We start from the raw sequence: 14,010 nt of genomic DNA, 5'->3' as shown, positions 1-14,010 counted from the left end.
ATTTGCGAATTATACGCACAAAATCCTATTTTATGTTCCGGTTTCTCATTTAGGCTGGATCCTGAGGATCAGCGTTTGCAATTCTTGTATACTAGCAACTAATGCACTAGCCATGTTTTAATTTTATTATTTTGTATACTATAAATTTCATTTTGTAAAGATAAACTACTTAATTTGTAGAACAGTAAAGTAATTAAATATGTAGTTATTGTCTTAGGAGTCTTCAATGGGAAAGTGGTCATACCGTAGAGGTTGTAACCACAGAAGGGTGGCACGTCTATTAAAATACTGACTGCGTTCCTTACAATGAATGGCATATGTGGTTATAATTAGTAGAGGACATCATGTGGATAATAAATAAATTATTCAGATTTTTTGGAATCCGCCATAATGTGTAATTGACAACTGCCTCATCGGAGGCCTCATTTTGCTTTCCCCTGGATCAACACAATTAGAAAGTATGGAAAGTTGAATTAAATGGACCAACCAGACATTTGGGTAGTCTACACCCAGTGCCTGTCATACAAGCTTTGTATTCCCTATGGAGAATCTACCAGCAGGAATCTCTGAAAGCAGTGCTTGCTGTTTGTGGCTTCCCTAGAACAATTATATCAGTAATAGTGGTAAGCTTGAGATCACCTATATGGCTCAGTGCTTTGATATTAAGAAAAGAAGTGGAGTCTGTATGTTCTCCCCTTGTTTGCGTGGGATTTCTACGGGTGTTCCCGTTTCTTCCCACACTCCAAAAACATACTGATAGGTTAATTGGCTGCTATCAAATTGACCCTAGTCTGTGTATGTATGTATGTTAGGGAATTTATACTGTAAGCTCCAATGGGGCAGGGACTGATGTGAGTGAGTTCTCTGTACAGCGCTGCGGAATTAGTGGCGCTATATATATAGCTCATGATTATGATGATGATGAAAAGAAAAATGGTTGCACGTTCATTTTTTTGCAGAGGAACTAGCACTGGCACAATATGTGTATGTGACAGTGTGCATGTGATAGCAAGTATAAACATTTAGTAAATGTCAAAGATGGATTTCCCATTAAATTCTTGCCTCTGACCTTATTGCTTTTTGAACCAGTTATAAAATTGCAGTTTGTCTGACATAGTAACCTGTATAGGTTCCCCTCTCTTCTGTTTTCTCTGCTGCAACTCTCTTATCACGTCTTCCATCACCTTCAGCCCTCTTCTTTCTATTCTTCCTTCCCGAGAGCTGCTCTCCCTTCTTTCCCCTCTGGGTTCTCCTATTCCGTCTCCTCTCTCTGTATTGTTCCCAGCTCCCTATCTGCTATAAGGTAGATAAAAGATGCATTTCACTCCTCTGGGTCAGACAGAAGCAGTGTAATCATCTGAGCACGACAAACCAATTTATAAGAAGAGTACAGTGGAGATATAGCTCTTGAAATATGGTCGCATTTTGTGTCCCTGGCGTTTTCTCCTTAAATATCTCTCGCCTCTCCGTGCTTGTCACTCACTGTCTACCTGACGTGTGACAGGACAGCCCAGGAGTCAGAAAGTAGAATCAGTTCACTGTCCTTTGCAAAATACTTGGCAAAGATTTGCTGTATCGTAAACTCTATCACTAAGCGAGAGCTGGATTATTTTTCAGGATCTGTTGACGTGTTGCTAAGCTGCCTGATAGGAACAGATATCTGAAATTGGGAGAAACAAATTAAATGGAAACTATCAGGATTTTGTGAGTAATGTTGTTTGCATTGTAACACATTGCCCACTAACACAGAGCAATTTTCTGTTTAAAATTGGAGCCACTGTATATTTATTTGTTCATGTTGTTAAATTAAAGTTCCAAATACCATAAGAGTTACAACAGTTTCTTTATTCATTTTATTTGTCCAGTTATCTCGACAAGTGCAGAATATTACAGAACAAGGATATAAACAAAGTGACAGAGTATAAATAACTTTTATTTACATTTTCGTGAATTTATAGAAATGGAAAATATGGCATTATATTTACATCTTAAATAACAAGAAATGAGTTTGGCAGACAAATAAGCACATTTGCCCACATAAAGAAGCATTGCGGGGCAGCAATTTGTCTTGACTAAAAGCCTGATAAACTTGCTTTGTATAATTACACAGTGTGGACTGGTTGATTGATTCATACCTAGATGCCAGTGATGTCATAGGTACTTAGTCTCAGCTTTTTCACCTGTGTCATGACCCATCAGGACATGTTCTAAAGCAGTGTTGACTAACCTGTGACACTCCAGGTGTTGTGAAACTACAAGTCCCAGCATACCCTTCCAGCAATAAGTTGCTATATATTGGCAAAGCATGCTGGGACTTGTAGTTGCACAACACCTGGAGTGTCACAGGTTAGCCAACACTGTTCTAAAGCATCCTATTTAAGTGGGACAGTCCCCATTCCGGAGGACTGTTCTGCAGCCCAGGCAGCTAGGATGCTTGTCCCGACTTGTTGGGACTGTTGAGAGGTTAGTACTATTCATCCCAGCTCTACACAACATCAATAAAGAGCTGGCTCCAGGGCAGGGTAATCGCGTCTACCACCTTCAAAGAGTTAGACACAGCTCCATGGGTGTGGCCATGCCCCATTGAGCCAACTGCTTCCTCTAGGGTGGAATGGCCACACCCCCTCTCCTGAGGGACAAAGCCATATCCTGATTTTCAAAAATTAAATGTTGGTATGATGTGGTAGGAGCTTCTGCCGTCTGTAACAGAGTGAGGAGGTTATATTGTACTTTACAATACAACTGCTGTAGTATGTCAGGGTAACAATGTATTCTACCTTCATACTTCATATATCAAAATGACAATTTTGGAGTTTAGTGGTCCTTTAATAAAATAGGGATAAACTGAAGTTGAAATGACTGTTATTTAACAATATGAATACCAATTAAGTATGCGATGGTTTAACCCAGGGTAAAATATGACTAAAGAAAAACATGTGAAAAGTTATTTTCCTTCCCACTGTCTTATAGGACTCTGATAAGACACAACAAGGCCCCAGACACATCTCCATACATTGCTAATTGCCTGCACAGAGGGATAGCATAAGACCTAACAGTGACTTCAATATACAAAACTATTCTCAGTGGTAGGTGGGAGCCGCCTGGTCAGGGGGACAGTATGGTGACCAAATTGGCTCAATAAATAACCACATTTCCACATAAATTATACAATTCTTGTACCAGAACCAAATTGTTAAATCAATGACTAGCAAAAGTCTATAGAAAGTGACTTGTTAATACATATTCCTCACAATATTACTTCACTGTCCCAGCAAATGAATATTGGCAAGAGGTTTTAGAGATGTGACTAATAACACTGTGGCCAGAAGGGACAATATGTTTATATTTACACAAATAAGTAGAATTTATGTTTGTCATAAGGACGGCTGGGATCAATGCTGAGTTCAATTGTAAGCTAATCAGGTAAATATTCTTTATTGCAATGTCATAGTCAGCCCTGCTTTCACGCTTTCGGCATTAAAGGCAAAAATAAATGTAATATGGTTAGAGAAGGATGAGACTTGACTCAGGATCTATATAACAAAGTACTGGGGAAACTTTTCTATGCACTGATTCCAACGGCAAAAAAACATAACTCTTTCAGCAATGAGATAGGAAACAAACCTTTTCTGTCCTCGTCTAAATTATTTGTCAGAGCTGAACTGGGAGTGAAAGCAAAAAGCGTAAAGCAACTTTTCAACTGAGAAAATGGAAAATGTATTTCACTGAGACATGTTTCCTTTTCTATCCTTTCGGCATAACTGCAGTACATTTTAAACAGGTACATTTTTCAATTGGATTTTTTGTTTTGTTTTGGTAGTATTATGCATTTGCAAATATTTTTTTTTTAGAAAAGTTTATTTATAAAAGGTCACAAGAAACCGGCATAAATTGTGCGTAGATATAAAACATAGTAAAAAAACAGCAGCAAAAAAAGGCAGTTGGAGAGAGAACGTGATACCGGACAGGCAAAACATATGGCTGAGTAAAATTACCCAATTTTCGAGGGATGCAGAGGGAAGAGGAAGGGGACCAAAAAGGAGGGGGGAGAGTCAGCGTGGCTAGTACAGAAAAAATAAAGGAAGAAAAAAAAAAGGGGGGGGTAGAAGAGGGACAGTGTCAGGCGCCATCTCCGCATCCTTCATAGGTCCTGGAGATGGTCGCCTTCTGTGTGCCTCTCCCGTGCCGTTGCCTAGCAATGGAACGTGCTTCTGCCCACCGGACCTAGCGGCGCGCACATGCGCAGTACACTGCAACCGTTGCCCTAGCAACAGGACGCCAGCCGACAATCAGCTGTGTCTGATCGCTGGAAACTCTCTCTCCAGCACTTCCGTTCCTAGAGTATTTAAACCTCACTCTGGCACCATTAGGGTGCCAGAGTATTGGTTCTCACCTCTCTAGCTTCCCTGTGTTCGTTGTTGACTACTGATTTCTGAAACTTGGCTTGTCTTGACTTCCTGGATTACCCTCTGTACCTTGCTGTCCGTACTGGATTTGACCCTTGGACCATTCCTGACTATTCTCTCTCCTATCTCCATGGTACTGCGCTTCCTAGGTTCCGATCGGCCTGTCTGACTACTCTTTTCTCGCTGCACTGGTGTCTGGGAGAACCGCGACCTGCGCACCTAACGCAACGAAGTCCATACCTCCTTACAGAGGTCCCTGGTGAACACTGGGGGTGCGTTAGACTCCGTGCCTCCCAGTTTAGTAGCGCCAACACCAGTCAGTGGTAATTCCTGTGAAATGCGTGACAAACAGAAGTAAGGGAGAAAGGTTGAGCAGAATTGAAAGATTGTCAGCTATAGATCCCAAACCGTGGTAAACGATTTAGAGGAATTAATGAGAAATTCTGGTTGTGATTTCCATGTGATGCACACATCATACACTCTTAATTATACCCTGAGGTGATAGGGGAGAATACTGCCGCCAATAGGCTGCCAGAAGAATGTGTCTGATAAGTTTGTTCTGACGGTAAGTTGCAGAGGGAACTCCCAGAGGAAATAGAAAAAATTAGGTTGTAAGGGCACATCAATATGAAGAACCGATGGGATCAGAGTTTTTATATCTAGCCAAAAGTGGGACAGTTTAGGACTGTTCCACCATATGTGGTGGAATGTACAATGTAAAAGACGACAAAGTTCTACAGATATCTAGAACGATTCAAAAAATAACCATCTTCAAAATACTCGAGCTACACACATAACTCATTATTGAGTGTGATCAGGTCTATGAGTGAATGGACAACCAGATATATGGCACACATATATATTGCGGAACAATTATGTACACTCAGATCCCTTTGACGGGATGGTCAACCAATTGTTTCGAATACACAAACACATTGATATGCGTTGTAATAATGATGGTTTTGATGTCGTCTCATTCTGTTGTTCAATCGCCATAATCTTAACATTGGCCAATCAAAATGTAAACACTGTATGAACAAAATTGGGGATAATTTAATAGGGCTTCACAAAGCATGTACCGGACCCGCTCATGCTCACAAGAGGCCGAACTGTGAGATCAAAGTGTAGACCCGAGAGGCTAGAGTGCAATGCTACCCCGGCCACATTGTGATGTGGTTCCCGGAGATGCTCTCTTCTGCCCCTGCTTCAAATAACTTTTAGGCGCATATTCAATTAGCTTTGCATTCCGGATTACGCTCGGCTGCGCGACTAAATTGACAATAAGGTACCGCAACATCGCGGATTTCCCTTCGCAACCCTATGGGGTGCGGACGGAAATCCGCAATGTTGCGGTAACGGAACTTGTGCAGCCACGAGTAATTGAGCACCGCAAAGCTAATTGAATACGTCCCTTAAACTTTATATATTAGCAGTGACAACTTTGTAAAAACTCAATGATGGCCCCTGCATGAGTTGTCGACTCGTAGACTCATTTCTCATTAAGGACTAATGAGATACTGAAGGAATAGATGGATTAGTTAAGGGGAAAGAAAAATACCCGCAGCGCAACAACACATTAATTGCATTTCAACATGTGTCTTAAAGAACATACGTTCATTAATTAGATGGCCAACATTTCATAACCAAAGCCCATGAGGTTTGTGTTGTGAGGAAAAAAAAATCTAAATTTATTATCTGCAGATTGGCTTGTAAAGTAAATAAACATGAATAAAGTACCTCTAAACCCCCCAAACCAACTAACAGCAACATGAATGAAATGACTGCCTAATTAATGAATAACACAATAAACCACTTAGAATAAAACAAGCAGCTATATTAAGCATAATGAATTAGCATGTTAAAGAAATGAGGTACTGGTTAAAGTGGCAGTCCAGCTTTCAGGGGAATTCTATTGTCTAGGTGGATTTTTTTTTATTGTATTGTCCATGGGTATGACAGATAAGCGCACGTCTGTGCAGTACAATAAAGACACAGGAACGATGTGATTAGAATAAAATATAGCTTTATAAACGCACATGCAGTATGCCACTTAGGATATTTATCAAAGGATAGAGAGCTCTATTGCTATCTCCAATACATGCATTAAAAATGCTGGAATAAAGCATTTTTTATGTAAAACTATTTAATTTTGGAAATAATTATTTATTCTTGACAATTATTTGTATATATTGTTTTACATATATATTTGTAATGCAATATTAGGCAGCAAGGTGGCCTAGTGGTTAGCACTTCTGCCTTTCATCATTGGGGTCATGAGTTCAATTCCCAACCATGGCCTTATCTGTGTGGAGTTTGTATGTTCTCCCAGTGTTTGCGTGGGTTTCCTCCAGGTGCTCCAGTTTCCTCCCACACTCCAAAACATACTGGTAGGTTAATTGGCTGCTAACAAATTGACCCTAGTTTGTGTGTGTTAGGAAATTTATACTGTAAGCCCCAATGGGGCAGGGACTGATATGAGTGAGTTCTCTGTACAGCGCTGCGGAATTAGTGGTGCTATATAAATGATGATGATGATGATGATAAAATCGGCAATCCGGTTCACACAAACTGCCCCTGCAAAGCGGTGATCTAACTCTTACCCCTCTGATCCAGAATTTAAATGCCTTGGTGATATATTTTGATAAGTGTTGGCAGGATGCAATTTTTTACAGCAATAAAAAAATCCTACTTATCGCAATAAAAAGCTAATCCTTGAATATCAAATATAAGCCTGTGAAAGTCCTTGGTAAATCAAGTTCCAAGGTATCTGAAAAGCGATGTTTGTTAGCATGTGAAGGCGGTAACAAGCTCAACCGATGTCGCAGTACAGAAGTCACTTCTTCTAAAGGGCATTGTAGAAGAAGCGATTTTTTCTTATATGCCAAGGGATACTCTGTACCACCCCTGTGTACAGAAGGTGCACTCTGCTGCGCCAACAGCTGATCTCGCCATAGGAAGAACCAACGCTTTGTACAACGAAAGCAAAGAAATTTGAAGCATATAATGCTTTGAATGTTTGCTTTTAATTCTTGTTTACTTCTTTAAGCCTTTGAATATTCACTTCTAAGCGGAGCAATGGAGAGAAGACTGCTATGGACTATTGCATCTAAGTTACTTTGTAAATGATGGAGTTTATTATATGAGGACGACTTTTTATGTAGCAATGTTTTAGAGATACAGCCATGATCATTTGAGTCATTTGGCTGGAGGCCATATTGATTAATTCAAACAAATGTGTTTACTTGAAATACCAGCGATGAATCTACGCTTCAAATAATGCACAAATGTTATTCAATAAAACCTACTAAGAGATTTATTTTACATACTGAGTTAATAGGAAAAAAAGTGTTTGCAACATAAGGTGAATCTCACTGTCAGAGTCTTATTTATGTATTTTATTACATTATTTTGATATTGTTACCAAAATTAATGACCTTGGTTAAAGTCAGCTCAGGGCTTACGCACATAATACCTGTGTTCAGTTTACTTAAACCTACTATGCTTTTTTTTTGTAAAAGTGAAAGCTTGCACACCAATGTGTCAAAACTTGGTCAGTCTAGAAAAAGCCACCTGATTTCATACTTGTCTACTCTCCCGGAAATCCCGGGAGGCTCCCAGAAGAGTTGGCGATCCTCCCGGAAGTGATGGAGGCGGAGCTTAATGCAGCGCTTTTGCGTCATTAAGCCCTGCCCCCTGCTGTGAAGTGCCGTGAATTTTGTCATTTCCTAGCAGGGGGCGGGGCTACGGTGACGCAATTGGTATCATCACACCCCTCCTACCCCCTGTCACATGACTTTCATTTTTTTCATTTTAAATTCCACTTGCTCTAAGACATTTATATGAAGGTGTCAATACCCACTAATCCAATTAATCTAGTTGAATCAGGATTTTGAAATCAAGGATAATCCTGGGAAAACCACTCAGGAAACCAACCTCCCATTCAACATATGTGACTTTACTGGATCAATTGTAAGTGACCAGCTAGTCATAATTATAATGTAAATCTTAATTTTCAAAAAGGCAATCACTTTGCTATCTTTTCTTTGACCAAAGTACACTTGATTTACCTTTTTAGGAGAAATTGTATTCTACTTTGTTTCAAGTCATTTTATTCCCTCTAGTGTTTTGCTGTTGTTTTTGAAGTATCAATAAAGTTTTCTTTTGACATTTATCTACAAAACACCAAAATCCATCAATTACATGTACATTATTTTTCATGGTGTACAAATAAATTCAGTATGGTTATTTGTTTATTTTCACTTCATAATTTTAATATGTGGACCAAAATTTGCTTGTTCAAAGAACCCTCAACACCGCAGAAATGCGTCACTTGTTCATTTAGACCATGGTTGTTCAAGCACGCCTGTAAATGTGCCCCAGCAGGAGTTTTGGTTGTGGCAAGGGGGCAGCGCTGTTAATGAAAAAAAAAATCCTGCAAAAAAAGAAAAAGATAAGAAAATACATACCTTGTGGTCACGCGGTCCCTCCCTGGTCTCCTCCTCCGTGCGGCGCTCGCAGTAAATGTCAGGCGTGATGTCATCACGTCCGACATCCATTGCGGAGCACAGCACATAGCGGTCACCCGCGCGAACTATCAGCAGCAGTGAAACGGAAAAAACAAGAGAAGAGGATCAGAGAACAAGCCGATTAAAAGGTAAGTTAAGGGTTTTTTTTTTTTTTTTTATTATTTTAAGGGACGCTGACTAGTGCATAAACTCACCTGGTCCTGGAGCATCATTGAAGCCCTTCATAAAATGTTGTAACAATATCACTTGATGTTTGACAGCAGCCATTAGCATGTCATTGAAGCACTGAGCAACAACAAGGAGGAGCATTAGCAATGTTTTCTATGTTTTTTTTGGATGATCAGCTATCATTAGTGCTAGTGTATTTTATGTGGGGCCCAAAACAACTTGTCCATTTCCAATGTGGCCCAGGGAAGCTAAAAGGTTGGACACCCCTGATTTAGACATTACCCTGATGGACAGTTCTTCTGAAATCTTTAGAGCTTGCAACAGTAGCCGGCGCACATGCAGCAGTGATAGAGATGAAACCCAAGTGATGCACAATACAAGTGATGGATGAAATCAATGGGTGCCAGGTCATCGTCTGATAGTCAGTAAATTATCTGTAATTTATTTACACTAGATATACACAGTCTTAATACATCACGTCTTTTTCTCTTAACACAATATGCTGTATATAGTTCTTGGGTAAATCACATTTGTTTGTCACAGTACGGTCTTATTTTATTATCTAATCCTTCCTCAGGCTTATCGAGAGATCAAAGGTTTACTTGGTACAAGAGCTGACACTCACATGCTGCATAGCAACTATGCTCACTTCGCTCTTCTTCTCCTGCTCTATATCTTTTAGGGTAATGTATCCCCTAATGTCACTGGTAGGTAACCCACGTTAATGTCTCTTAGCTAGACAACATAATCCCACGTATAAGGGTACTTGGGTTCATGCTTCTTATTCTGACATCATAGTGGGCATCCATATTATAAATATATATATTCTTTCATAGATCAAGTTCAACTGTAAGTAAAGGAATAGATATTTACTGTCTTTAGATCTCACATGACTTTCACTCAGCGTGCTATTGGCAATCACCTCTCAATTAGATTTAGCTATATTATAAGCTATCCTTTTAGTGTAGGCGACACTCTAATCATCTCTTTATCTTAAACTGCCAACCTCACATGTGCTCACCTGACTATCTCGACCCCACTCTCCGAGCACTTATTAGGGAACATCTCTCTGGTTATTTTCCAGATCAACTCACTCCACCCACTCAAAGACATCGTACCCATTATTCCACCAGGGGACGTTACAATAAATATGAAGTAAAAAAGGTAACCAACTGTATATTTGAAGTTACTAAGAAGGGTCGTGACAACATAAAGGCAAGTCAAATTCAGCTTATAGAAGTTCAAAATGACTTCTAATATCCATAATACTCCACTGTAAGGCGTCCATTGCTGTCCTAATGAATACTGGAGTGATTCCATCACATTTATGTAGATCATATTTTGGCATAACTTGTTTTTAAGTGTGGCACAATTTCATTTTTAAGAGCAAACAAACTAAATAATAAACAAAATATCTTTTTTTTACTGTAAGTGTTTCTGGACTGCATCAAATACACATTTTGTTGTTGTACTGAATACATTTGCATGTAGCTGGTTGATTTGGATGCTAATCCATTTTAAGATGCTAACAGCGTCTGCTGCGGAGTGTTAAGAAGGAGCCACGCCCTGACTATCTATCGTAGCCGACAGCTATACAAACCCCTCTTTATATATGATTAAATCAAAATCCTAAAAAATAGATGGAAAACCCTATGTCTGCCGTGATGAATGCTTCTAATATGGATGTAAAGGCCCAATGAAAAATGGATTTGCAAGGCTTCGACAGGCATTCAGCGAGGATGGAATCACTCACTCGATCCCCGAGGGTTGCCTGCTCCAGATAATGACATTTTAATGAAAATGAGACAGGGGTTTCTATTTTTTAGCTGTTGCAAATGTACAACACAAACCCACTATTCATGCAGGTCTGCAGGGATTGTCCATGGATTTATCCATAGCTTCATCTTGAGGGGGGAGACCCAGTACTGAGGTACTAGTAGCTTTTCCTAAATTTAATGCAGTGCATAGAATTCTAAATGCATACTGCTTATATTGCAGCAGGGGGGGAGGACGAGGAAGAATGATTGTAAGATTTATCAATGCATTGCAGGAGGTTACACTGTACTGTCATATATTGTGTCATAGGCAAAACATGCAGAAATCAACACATTACCTTGGAAAAGGAGTGCACTGGTTAAATGCACTGACTGACACTGGGAGACTGCTGGAGACCCAGGTTTGAATACCAAAATCAGCAAGTTGTGACCTTCGACAAGCCAATACCTGTCCGTATAACCCAGACATAAAAAAATGTAAGTTCAGTTGGCCAGAGAAGGTTATACTCTATATAGCATTGTATAAATTTTACATGTTATCAAGTTGGATGTATAAACTTTGTTTCACATAGAGGTACATTAGAAACCCTGCATTAGTGTGACAAGAACTTCACATCACTACTGCTGTTGAGGTACCCTGCTGCTTCCACGTTATAACGCTCAGTCTGTGGTTTCTTCATCATCATCATCAGTTATTAATATAGCGCCACTGATTCCGCAGCTCTGTACAGAGAACTCATTCACATCAGTCCCTGCCCCATTGGAGCTTACAGTCTAACGTCCCTAACACACACACACAGACAGACAGACAGACAGAGAGAGAGAGACAGACTAGGGTCAATTTGATAGCAGCCAATCAGGGCCTGATCAGCCAATAGCCAATATTTTAATATGTTTGCAGAATTAATTGTATTTTATGTAGTAATTTATATTTTACAATTTTGTGTGTGATGTGTATATATATATATATATATATATGTATGTGTATATATATATATAAATATATATATACACGCACTGTGGCCATACCGCCACTTCCACTGTCTTCATTGTACAACTTTCCTGAATTTCCACTTTAACCACAGTTTATAAATGGGTGGCGGGCGGGCAGATGTTCGGGGGGTGGGGGCGGCAACCGGTGTATTAGCCTAGGGCGGCTGGAACCCTTAATCAGGCCCTGCAGCCAATTAACCTACCAGTATGTTTTTGGAGTGTGGGAGGAAACCGGAGCACCCGGAGGAAACCCATACAAACTCCTCACAGATAAGGCCATGGTCGGGAATTGAACTCATGACCCCAGTGCTGTAAGGCAGAAGTGCTAACCACTGAGCCACCGTGCAGCCCACTTTCTTGTCTCTCTTTCCCACCTCACATCATGATATTGTCTCAGTCACATCCAGTACTGTCCTTACTCAACCACACAAGAGGAAATAATCTCTACCATCCACAAGATCGTACCTCGTACAACATTTAAAGTCCCGAAAGGGACAAAATAAGCCACGCCCCCTTCAGCCCATCTCTGCTCCACCTATCTCCATGGTAACACCACAGAGTTCTGACTCTTGTGTATAGCAGGGGTCGCTCTTGTGTTCTGCGCATGCGCTGTGTGGGGACTGGATGGTGATTGGGACATCACAGTAAGTCAGTTTTTGAGTTTAAACCTCCCTAGGAGTACTCTGACACTCCTATCTGCAACACCAGCATCCAACACAGGTTAAATTCAGCATGAAGATCTCCTTACATCAGAAGCAGGCAAGACATAACTTTCTATTCATAAGTGCTCAATGTTGTTTTCATATCGCCACCTAGTGTTTACGGGTAATGCACCACACAGTCCCTCATTTCGTAAAAGCACATTACTAAATCTAATTCTATAAGGACACATAAGCACAGACTATCACAGTACTGCGTGCGTGGTAGTATATTTATTTTCTCCACAGAAACATGTAGTGCGAGGTAATGAAAACATCAAGGGTCAAACTTTACATTACTTTCTAGGACTGTTAGAATTTGCTTGGTATTCTTCCTCAGCATGTAAATGACTGCAATACTTTAGAGTTGTCATCCATACACCATAAACAAAGTACAGCCCCTGGTTTTACAGACATGTTAAAGGAAACACTTGTATCACCAGAGATGTTCTTATTTTTACTTAGGCTTAATACGGTATTATAAGTGATTAAATCAATTGAAAGAAATCTGGTGATACGTAGACTGTGTACAAAGAGCTGAAATGTACCTGCCCACCAATAATGTACAGAAGGCAAAGCACAATACTCTTCTTTGGAAAAGGTTCACTTTCCCTCTTTATTGACAAAATTACTTAAGTTGCTGTACTCTGCTTTATTTTCAAATGGCATTTGAAGCAAGCAAAGACGGTTGTTCACTCAGGGGCGCTGTGCTGCCGATCTATCCACAACAGCAGCGTGCAGAAGAGAGAGCTGCCGGCACATCCAGGTGGTGATCCAAACTCCTGACCGCGCATGTACAAGAGGACAGGCAGAAGCTCACATTCTATATTGTACAAATCAGGCTGCATGTCATGATCTGCGGCACTGCTAATAGGATGTGCCGTGGAAAGCTAAATAATAATAATAATAATAATAATAAATAATTGCTGATGATGGCCCCTGTGGCTACCCAGTTGTGGGGGACTGTTGTCACATTGTGGGTATATTTTTACACAGTCAGGGAAAATATTGATCATTTTAATGTAAAAGAGATGTAATTAGATTTCAGAGCCACATCATCTGATTAAGCAGAAGTAAATCCACATATCAACCAAACAACTCTGAATCACAAATGACACATCAATTAATAAAAAGCAATAAGTTATTAACTCATAAAACAAACATTAACAACTTAACAATTTAAATATTTTTGACACCTGTTTCTGTGACTACTCTGGTGTCTGGAGCAGTTCTGGTGCCACTTGTATTACACGCACCAGGAGCTGATTTATATATTGCTTCAGCTCCTGAGCACGCGGCCCTCCGGCTCCTGCACGCGGCCCTACGGCTCCTGCACGCGGCCTTTCAGCTCCTGCACGCGGCCCTCCGGCTCCTGCACGCGGCCCTCCAGCTCCTGCATGTGGCCCTCCTTCTTTTCCACCTCACCGTTATGCTGTAGTACTAG

This window comes from Mixophyes fleayi, chromosome 7 (genome assembly GCF_038048845.1).
Source record: "Mixophyes fleayi isolate aMixFle1 chromosome 7, aMixFle1.hap1, whole genome shotgun sequence".
In the NCBI taxonomy this organism is placed as follows: Eukaryota; Metazoa; Chordata; class Amphibia; order Anura; family Limnodynastidae; genus Mixophyes; species Mixophyes fleayi.
This window is presented reverse-complemented; position numbering follows the sequence as displayed.